The sequence below is a fragment of the Perognathus longimembris genome, chromosome 1 (genome assembly GCF_023159225.1).
Source record: "Perognathus longimembris pacificus isolate PPM17 chromosome 1, ASM2315922v1, whole genome shotgun sequence".
Lineage (NCBI taxonomy): Eukaryota > Metazoa > Chordata > Mammalia > Rodentia > Heteromyidae > Perognathus > Perognathus longimembris.
The window spans coordinates 7794599-7803949 of record NC_063161.1 but is presented as its reverse complement, the minus strand read 5'-3'; positions in this window follow the sequence as shown (position 1 = coordinate 7803949).

The following is a 9351-nucleotide window of genomic DNA, read 5'->3' as shown; positions in this document are numbered from 1 at the left end:
AAATAAACGCTCCAGTTCTCTTCCTCTGCTGTGTGCTTGATGGTGTTCCCCAACCTTACACCTCAGAGTCCTGTGCTCCCCCAGCACACCAGAACACGAGTGTGTTTAGCATAGCCTGCAGAAGCGGCTAAGCCACAAGGGCTAAGTCACAAGGCAGGCCTGGAACCAGTGCCATCGCTGCCCCCGTCGGAACTCAAAGGGAAGGTGCCATGATGCCCTCCTGCAGCCGCAGAGGGAGGCCCGAGCAGAAACCCACCGCCAACGCCCGCCGCCCCAGACCCTGGGCTTGGGGCTCCGGCCTCCGGGCCTCCAGGCCTCAGGCAGTCCGTTCCCCTCGGGTTCTGAGCATGCCTCCGCCGGGCTGCGGTCCGTGGCTCTGTGTTAAGGCAGCACGAGGGCGGGATTCGCACGCGGCGCTACGGAAAACGAGACAGGACAAAAAGACGGCCACCGCGAAGGGGCGAAGCTCAAACCATAAACCATGAACTACCGTGGCAGCCAGGTGTTTCTTAAAAAGAGGGAGATTGGGGTGGGGGTTCACACACGCATACTTTACACACACAGAGCAGCCCTAGGAGAGCGTGGCAGGAGCTGCCATTACCAGGAAGTATATTAATCAATTGTACACACACACACACACACACACACACACACACACGGGCATGTCCAGAGGGAGGGGAAAGAAAACATGCCAATCAAAGTAGAAAAGCCAAAGCTGGTGGCTCACGCCTGTCATCCTAGCTATTCAGGAGGCCGAGATCTGAGGATGGAGGTTTGAAGCCAGCAGAAAAGTCTGTGAGACTCTTATCGCTAAGTAACCAGTCCCCCCCCACCAAAAAAAACAGACGTGGAGCCGGGGCTCACGTGGTAGAGCTCCAGCCTTGAGCAAAAAAATAACAAGCACAAGGGCAAAGCCCTGAGTTCAAATACCAGACTAGACTGGCACAAAAAGAGAGAGAGAGAGAAGGAGGGAGGGAAGGAAGGAAGGAAAGAAGGAAGGAAGGAAGGAAGGAAGGAAGGAAGGAAGGAAGGAAGGAAGGAAGGAAGGGCCACCGTCCCCTCAGCCCCAGCCTCGGGGCCCCAGTCCTCTGGCCCTGGCAGAGGCCTGGACGGGGCCTCCCAGGTGGGGCTCATCTGCAGCCCCTCCTGACAAGTCCCTGGCCACCCAGGTCTGCAGGTTCAGGCCCATCCCCTGTCTGGTTTCTGTGGGGTTGGCAGGGGTGGCTGGTGTTCTGTTTGGTTTGGCAGCGCTGGGGATCGAGCACAGAGTGACTTGGGAGTCACCTGGTAGCTGCAGGCTGTGTGCCTAGCAAGTCCCAGCTTCTCTGAAGCTGCTGTGCCTCTTTCCTGAGGTGGACACCAGGTGGCGCTGTCGGCCTGCAGGTGCAGCAGGTCCCAGCCGCAGGCCAGATCCTGGGAGAGAGAGCCGGATGGGAGGAGAGGTGGAAAGACATCCAAGGCTTGGGGGGGTGGGGGGTGGCTGAGATCCCACGGGAGGAGGGACACCGGGGGTAGGGCAGAGGAGAGAGAGCTGGCCTGGCATCTTGAGTAGGTGGAATACCTGTGTCCCCCCCCTCCAAGGTAGTCCCCCCCCTCAACCTGTGACTATGACTTATTTAGAAACCAAGATCATGGCAGATGTAATTAAGATAAAGATTCCCAAGGTGAGGTCATCCCGAATTATCCAGCAGGGCCTGGGGGCCCCCCCTCTGCTGAGGCTCCGTCTATTTCAGAAAAGGTCCAGTCGGGAGAAGATCTAGTAGCAAGAGGCAGGTTGGCATGGGCTGCCGCAAGCCAAGGCCACCCGGAGCCACCCGGAGTCACCCGGAGCTGGAGGAGGCCGGAGGGCCCTCCCCCAGAGGGAGGGAGCGCACATGTTTGTGCTTGAGCCACCTGGTTTGTGGTCATCTGTAGCCGCAGGCACAGGACAGTAATCGCCGTTTACCTGTCCCCTGCTCAGAGCCACGGGGGCTCTGCTTGAAAGCCCTTGGTGGTTTCCCGGCTCCGAGAGCGGCTGACCCGAACCGCGGGAACTCCACACGCCCCTCCCCCCCCCGTATCTCCTCTTCAGCGTCCTGTACCCCTCCCCCTTGGCACACACCTCTGGGCCTTTGCACAGCAGGGTGCTTGAATGTCCTGGGTATGCGCCCAGGACAGCCCACCTTCTGGCAAGGACAAGGGTAACACATCACAAGGCGGGCCGGGAGCCAGGGGCTGGCCCTGCCTTTACACCTGTTCATCCACTCTGTCTCTCTCCCTGTCTGTCTCTCGCCTGGACTGGGGCTGGCACTCAGGGCCTTGTGTTCCGCCTTAAGCCTTTTTTTTTTTTTTTTTTTTTTTTTGCTCAAATATGGCATTGTACCGCTTGCGTCACACCTCGATTTCTGTCTTTTTTTTACTGGTTAATTGGAGATAAGCGTCTCTCTCAGGGACTTTCCAGTCTGAGTTGGCTTCAAACCACAGGATCCTCAGGTCCTGGTCTCCTGAGTAGCTAGGGTGATTGATAGGCAGGAGCCAACAGCATGCGGCTATACCTGTTAACCCTTTGGGTGTTCATCAAGGCACCAGGGAGAAAGGAGAGAAGACCTGGGAGGAAAAGCATTGAGAGGAGGAAGGCTGGGCTACCCCGCCATCTCCTCCAGGTAGGGGCCTCAGAACCGTGCGGCAGAACTGTAATCCTCCCTTTACCCGGGTGGCCCCGGATGAATTCCGAATTGTCCCAGCTCCGCAGGAATTACCCAGGTCACACAGCAGAAGCTGCTGGAAATGTCCACAGCCTTGTCCAGGCCCTGGTAACTGGCCCAGTGTGGGGTGGCATGAATGAGCCCGGAGCAGCCGTTTCCAGGGAAATCGGGGCCAGGAGATTTCTCACCCTCAGCAAAGAAAAGAAGAAATGAATGCAGATTCTCTGGGACCAGGCACTGGGTAACCCCCGCCCCCCCACCTCCCCTGCCGTTTCTGGGCGGGGCGGGGCTCCCCAGAAAATGCCCCAGGCTCTCCAACTCTGATTATAGATGAAACTCTGAGCTCAGAGCTTGTGAATCACCACCGGCAGGGCTACTGGGGAGGGGAGGGGAGGGGCGGGCGGGGGGGGGGGAACCAGCGTTCCTGCTGCCCCTCCATACTCCCCCCTACTCTCACACCTACCCCCCCCCCCCCCCCGCCACTGCTGACACTATTTAGAAAACTGCCCAGGGAGAAAGACATTTGAGTGACTCTTTCTGTCCCTCACCCCAAACCATTAAGAGAGCCAAAGCCTGAATAGATTGCAAATGCCCAGACCCCAGAGAGGTGCCCCCTCCCCCACTTTACAGGTCAGGAAGGAAGGGCAGGGTGGGGACCCCCAGACCCTGAAAGGGGAGCAGACAGACCCAGACGTTGGATCCCTAAGGGAAGCCACTCTCTGTAGGTTCAAAGGTCACAGGAGGAAAAGTCAGGACTCTCGGCCCCTGGCCCCAGGCCCCCTGCAGGAATGTATCTGTTGTCTTGGGAGGTGGAGGAGGAAACCGCGAATGCAGAGCCCGACCCCTAGCCTCCCAGACTACTGGGGCTTTAAGGGCCTCGGGCGAATTTCTCAGTTTCTCCTGGGCCTCAGTTTCCCCCTGGGGGGAAAGTTCAAGCCTTGCTGGACACCTGCTGGGATTGTGGGGAGGGGTGGGGTGGGGTGGGAGGAGGGCCGCCCCCCCACCCCACCCCGTGGCTCACACCTGTGAGCCCAGCTGCACAGCGAAGCCGCGGCCCACGTGGGGGAACACCAGCCTCGAGCGGAAAAGGCAAAGCCCCGAGTTCAAGCCCCAGTTCTGGCATTAAGAAGAGTGATTTCCCAAGGAGGACAGATTTGGGGGAATCCGGGCTGCCTGCCTGGAGGACCTGCACCCAGGCCTGCGGCCTTGGGATAAATCCTGGCCGCATTCCACCCCACCCCACCCCACCCCTGGGGCCCCAGGCTGGGAACGCAGGGCCCAGGGTGGAGAGCTGGGGTTCCAGCAGGGCAGAGCTGGGGTTCCTGGACAGGCGAGTCCGGGGATCTCCGGGCTGAGCACCTTCCGCACACCTGTGCACAGCGCCCTGGACCAGAACCAAGTTTCTCTTCCCCTGGTTCGCGAGAACGCTGGCAGACGGGCAAGGACGCTCAGAGGGCCCGGCCCGCCCGGCCCCGAAGGCTGGGTGACTGGTGACCGGCTCCCTCTCCCGGCTGCCCGGACCCCCCTGGGGGAGGGGGAGCCCGCCGGTTCTCAGGCTCTCTGAGCAAGCTGGGGTCAAAGGCCTTCCCCCCCCCCCACATCACCCCTAAGCAGCTGGACAACCAAGATCATTCCTTTTCTTTTTTCGGTGTCACCCCCCCCCCCGCCAGGGCTCAACGTCAGGGCCTCGCTCTCTTGCTTAGCTCTGGGGCTCAAGTGGGACTCCACGTTCTGGCTTGGTTCCTTGGAGACCGGAGCATCTTCCCCGCCCAGGCTGACGTCACACCTGCGATCCTCCCAGCTCAGCCCCCAGGGCTGCCAGGAAGACAGGCAGGAGTCACGGAGGCTCGGGTGCACGAGGGCACCCTAGAACCCCGTGAAGTGCCACCCAGGAGACTGGCCCCAACGCCCCGCCCGCGCCCTCCCCACCCCCACCCCCCCTTCCCGCTCCCGTGCCCTCCGCCAGCGCTGTCGCGTCGCTAAGATGACTCTGGAAAATGCCAGGACAGCAGCTGCTTTCCGGGCTAAGCGCCGATCCTTCCTCACGCTCGGGGGCCTCCGTGTGGATGGGCAGCTGCCTCCAGGAAGCCCTCCCGGGTTGTCTCCTGGGGACTGGCTGGTTCCAGTGTGTCCTGTGGCTCTCTGGGGACATGCCAGCTCCAATCTGCTCTGTGTGTGTGTGTGTGTGTGTGTGTGTGTGTGTGTGTGTGTCAGTCCTGGGCTTGGACTCGAGGCCTGGGCGCTGTCCCTGAGCTCTCCCTCAAGGCCAGTGCTCTCCCCCTTGTGCCTCGGCTCTACTTCCAGCGGTTTGGGTGATTCATTTGTAATCCCTGCTACTCAGAGAGCTGAGATCTGAGGATCACAGTTCAAACCCAGCTAGGGCAGGAAAGTCCAGGAGGGTCTTCTCTCCAACTAGCCACCGGAAAACCAGAAGCGGCTCCAAGTATAGAGCGCTAGCCTTGAGCGCAAGAAAGAGCTCAGCGACAGGGCCCAGGCCCCGAGTTCAAGTCCCATGACTGGAAAGAAAGAAAGAGTCTCACCCTTTTCCGCCAGGGCTGGCTTCGAACCACAATCCTCAGATCTCAGCCTCCTGAGGAGCTGGGGTTACAGCATGAGCCCCTGGAGCCCACAGGGGTTCTGAGGGTGGAGGGCGGTCTGTCCCAGGTGTGGGTGCCCTCTCCCCGCAGGCCCCCCCGGGTCTCTTGGCAGCCTCACCCCATCTTTCAGTATGCGTGGGGTGGGGGGGTCTCCTGAGCAAGGAGAGGGGAGGCCGGGCCTCCTGCCACACCCTGGGGATGGAAAGGCCAGGACGTGGTCAGGAATTCTCCTCCTCCTTCTGGGGCTCCCTCCCGCCCTCCCCACCGGTGCTGGGAGAGGGGAGGGTCCTGAGGGTGGGGGGCAGGCCTCCTGCACACCCCCAAGCTGGCCATTTCCAAGGTTGCTCTCCTCCAGTGAGGGAGGGAATGGCCTGGGCGGAGGCGGTGGGGGGCAGGGGGAGGGGGACGCACCACCTCTGGGGGGGCTTTGTGATTCTCATAAACAGGAAACACACACCCCCCCCTTCTCTCGGGCAGACTTGTGTTGTGCAGACACTGGGCTCTGAAAGGCCCGGGACTCTGGGACTCTTGACCTCTCCGGCTGGCTCCATTTCCTGTTAGCTGGGCCAGAGGACAGAGAGGGAGAGGGAGGCCGAACCCAAGGCTGGAAGGCTCCGGAGGGCGGGACGAGGGCCCCGAGGCCAGAGGCCACCACAGTCTGGTGGCCCACGCACAAAGTAGGTGCTCAGCGAATCGCCCGCGGCCCGAGGAGGTCAGCACCCCTGGGGAGGGCAGACGTCGCCTCTGGCTGCTCCCTGGCCTGGCCCCCAGGCTCCCCGTCCCCCCCCCCCATTGTCCCTGTCTGGCCCTGCTCCGCCCCCCGGCTGCCGGGCCAGGCCTCTGTCTCAAGGCCCTTTATTTTTAAAATCCCTGCGGTATTCTTGCCCCCAGCCTGAGGAACGGTGCCAGCCTCCCGAGCCTGTGGCCTGGGCTCGGGCCCGGAGGCGCCGCGGGGGGGGGGGGGCATCCGGCCACCCCACAGCTGCCGCGGAGATTCTGGGAGGCCTGCGGGCCAGCTGGCTGGCCGGCCAGGCCTGGGTTCTGGAATGCTCCGGCCCTGGTCCCCGCCAGCGGGTGCCATCCGGGGGCAGGGCTGGCGGTCAAATGCCGGATCGCTGCCCGAAGCCGCAGTGCCCTCCGCGGGAAGAAAAGGGGGACACACGCCGGGCTGCGGGGGGAGGGAGGGAGGGGTGACAGGGGGAGGCAGGGCCCTTGTGGTCTGGGAAGGGTTCTAGAAAGAGCCCCGGCTTTGCTGAGAGCTGCTGCCGTCTCAGCCCGTGATCCCGGCGGCTCAGGAGACGCTCACCTCCAATGAACCAGCCGAAAAGCTGGCAGAGGAGCCGTGGCTCAAGCGGTAGAGCGCCCGCCTTGAGCGAAAAGGCCAAGTGAGAGTACGCAGGCCCTGAGTTCAAGCCTTAAGACTGACACCAAAAAGAAAAGAAAAGAAAAGAAAGGAGGAGAAAGAGAGGGAGGGAGGGAGGGAGGGTGGGAGGGAGGGAGGGAGGGAGGGAAGCCCAGCTCAGGAGGCCTTGCAAAGGCCCTGAGGCCGGTTGAGGAGTGAATGAAGAGATAGGAACGGAGCCTCCAGGCTTGTGGGCCGGGGGAGGGGGTGGGTTTTTGTTTGGTGGGGTGTGGCGTTCTGGAGGTTGAACTGGGGGACCCTGGCTTGCTGGGCGGGCGGGCGCTTTTTGCTCTGGTTTTGCAGTGCTGGGGTTGGAGCCCCCCCTGGCTCCACAGGTCGCCCCCAAGCCCTTTTGTGTTTTTTGAATAAGGTCCTCTGTTTACACTCGGGGCAGGCCTAGAAGGCTTTTTCTTCCTACTTGTGCTTCCCACGTAGCTAGATAGAATGACCGGCAGGCCTGGACCTCCCTGCCCACTCCGCTTCTACGGGTTGAGTGGAGGTCTTAGGGGCTTTTTGTCTGGGCCGGCCTCAAACCCTGATCCTCTCAGCCTCTGCCTCCCACGCCGTCGCTGACAGTACAGACACAAGGCACCACCACCACCACCACCACCCCACCCCCCGGGCCGTTGCTAGGACGGTTGCGATCACCATGTAACGCTGGAGGAGGCCCAGAGGTCAGGTAGAGTCAGACTCCCTCACCCCTGGCCCCGCGGTGCTGGCCCCAGACAAGGTGTGCTGTGCGGAGAAGAGGCCCTTGATCTACAAAGGCTTGACTCCCTCCGGCTTCACTCATTCTTGCCTTTGATCCTCCCAAGGGCCATGAGGTAGCCAGGGCTCTCGCTGTTATTGACTCACTTGACAGATGGGGAAACTGAGTCGGCGCCGGGGGGGGGGGTGGGCAGGGGAGCAGCTGGGGACTTATGGGGACCACCTACTTCACTCCCTCTATAGTGCCAAACGAGGCTAAGCCTCCACCCCAAGCAGCCGAGTCCCAGGCTAGCCCATCCACTCACCCTAGCCTCGTCCCAGAACCCACAAACCTGGACTCTCAGGCACGCTGGCCTTCACCAGGAGGTACCAGTCCCCCCCCCCCCCCGCCCTCCCCGCGCCCGCCGGCTTCCGTGGGAGCTCTGGCCAGCAGGCCTTGGCAAGCCCTGGCTGCTGAGTCAACCCTGTGGCACAGAGTGGCTGCCCACTCCCCAGCCCTCGCTTCCCAGGAGCCCCTCCCTCCGGTCCCCTTAACCCCTGCGGGCCTGTGGGACACCCCGCTCAGATCCCACGGGCCCCTCTCTTGCGCCAGGGCCCCGTGTGGGCTCGGGTTGGCAGCCTCCCCTCTCTGGGCCGCGTGCTCCTCCTGCCTTGCCCGGTGGATGTGGTCAGAGTCTCTGCATCCACGGAGGAGATGCTGCACACGAAGCCCGCCTGGGCCACCGCGTCCCTCGCAAAATCCCCGGTTCAAAGGCAGCCGCGGCCCAGCCCCGCCGGGCTCCGACCCGGTGCCGGCTGACTGCTTTCTGGGAGGTGACAGCCGAGCCCATCAGGCGGCCAGGCCCGTGGGAAAATGACTCCACCAGGCTTCTTCTTTGATCCCAGGCATCCTGCCTGCTGCCCATTTTCCAGATGAGACGCTGAGGCCCAGGACGGTGAGGAAGCGGCCGCGTTCCGGGATGAGAGAGACCTCAAGAGCACGCAGCCGAGCCGGGCACGGTGGCGCACGCCTGCCGTTCCGGCCACCGAGGAGGCCGAGACGCCAGGGCCGCCGATGGAAGCCAGCGGGCGCGAGAACGTCCACGCAACGCGTCTCCAACTCACCGGACGACAAGACAGTGAGCCCAGGGCCCGGGCCCCTAGCCTTGGGCAGAGAAACATGGGGCCTCGAGTTCAAGCCCCAGCGCTGGCTGGCGTGCGCACACGCGCGCGCACACACACACACACACACACACACACGCCAAACTAAACTGAGCCTTCCCACATTCCACCATCTGCCCAGCCAAGGCAGCAAGAAGCCCGGAGCCAGGAGCCGGCCCGGCGAGGAGGGGACCGAGGTGTCACCGGCTGGACCCAGTTCCATTCCGGGAGAGAAACAGGCACCGTGGCCAGGCCTTCCCTCTGCCCCTTCTGTCTCTACCATGCAGGGAAGATCTCAGCCATGCGGGGGGAGGGCGGGGGGGGACAGGGGGCGTCCTCCCCATCGGGCAGGCTACTGTCGGAAGGCAGCAGACAGCTGCAGGCCCGGGACGGGTCTGTGGAGAGCGGCACCCATCCCTGCACCCAGGCAGGGGCCGCGGGACCCCCGTTGGGCCGGGCTGGGCCGGGCTGGGCCGGGCGGGGCGGGGCCAGTGTCTGGGGCTGGCCCTCAGCCCTCGTGCCTATCTCTTAGGCCAGGCTGGACCACAGAGAATAGGTCATTGTTTCTGCTCCTGCAAATGCTTCCTGCCCCCAGCCCCCCCTCTCCACACCCACCCCCCAGCCAGAGAACAAAGGTCTCCCGGGAAGATGGGGACCCTCTCCCCAACTCCTTCCATCCAGACCTGGAACCCAGCCTCATGCACGGCCCAGATCCAGGAGTCACCTGGCCCTGCCCTCCTCTGCCCGCCCCCCCACCACCACCACCACCGTGGGCACCTCAGAACCTGCTCCCCTCCCCCCTGTCCATCCATCCTTCTGT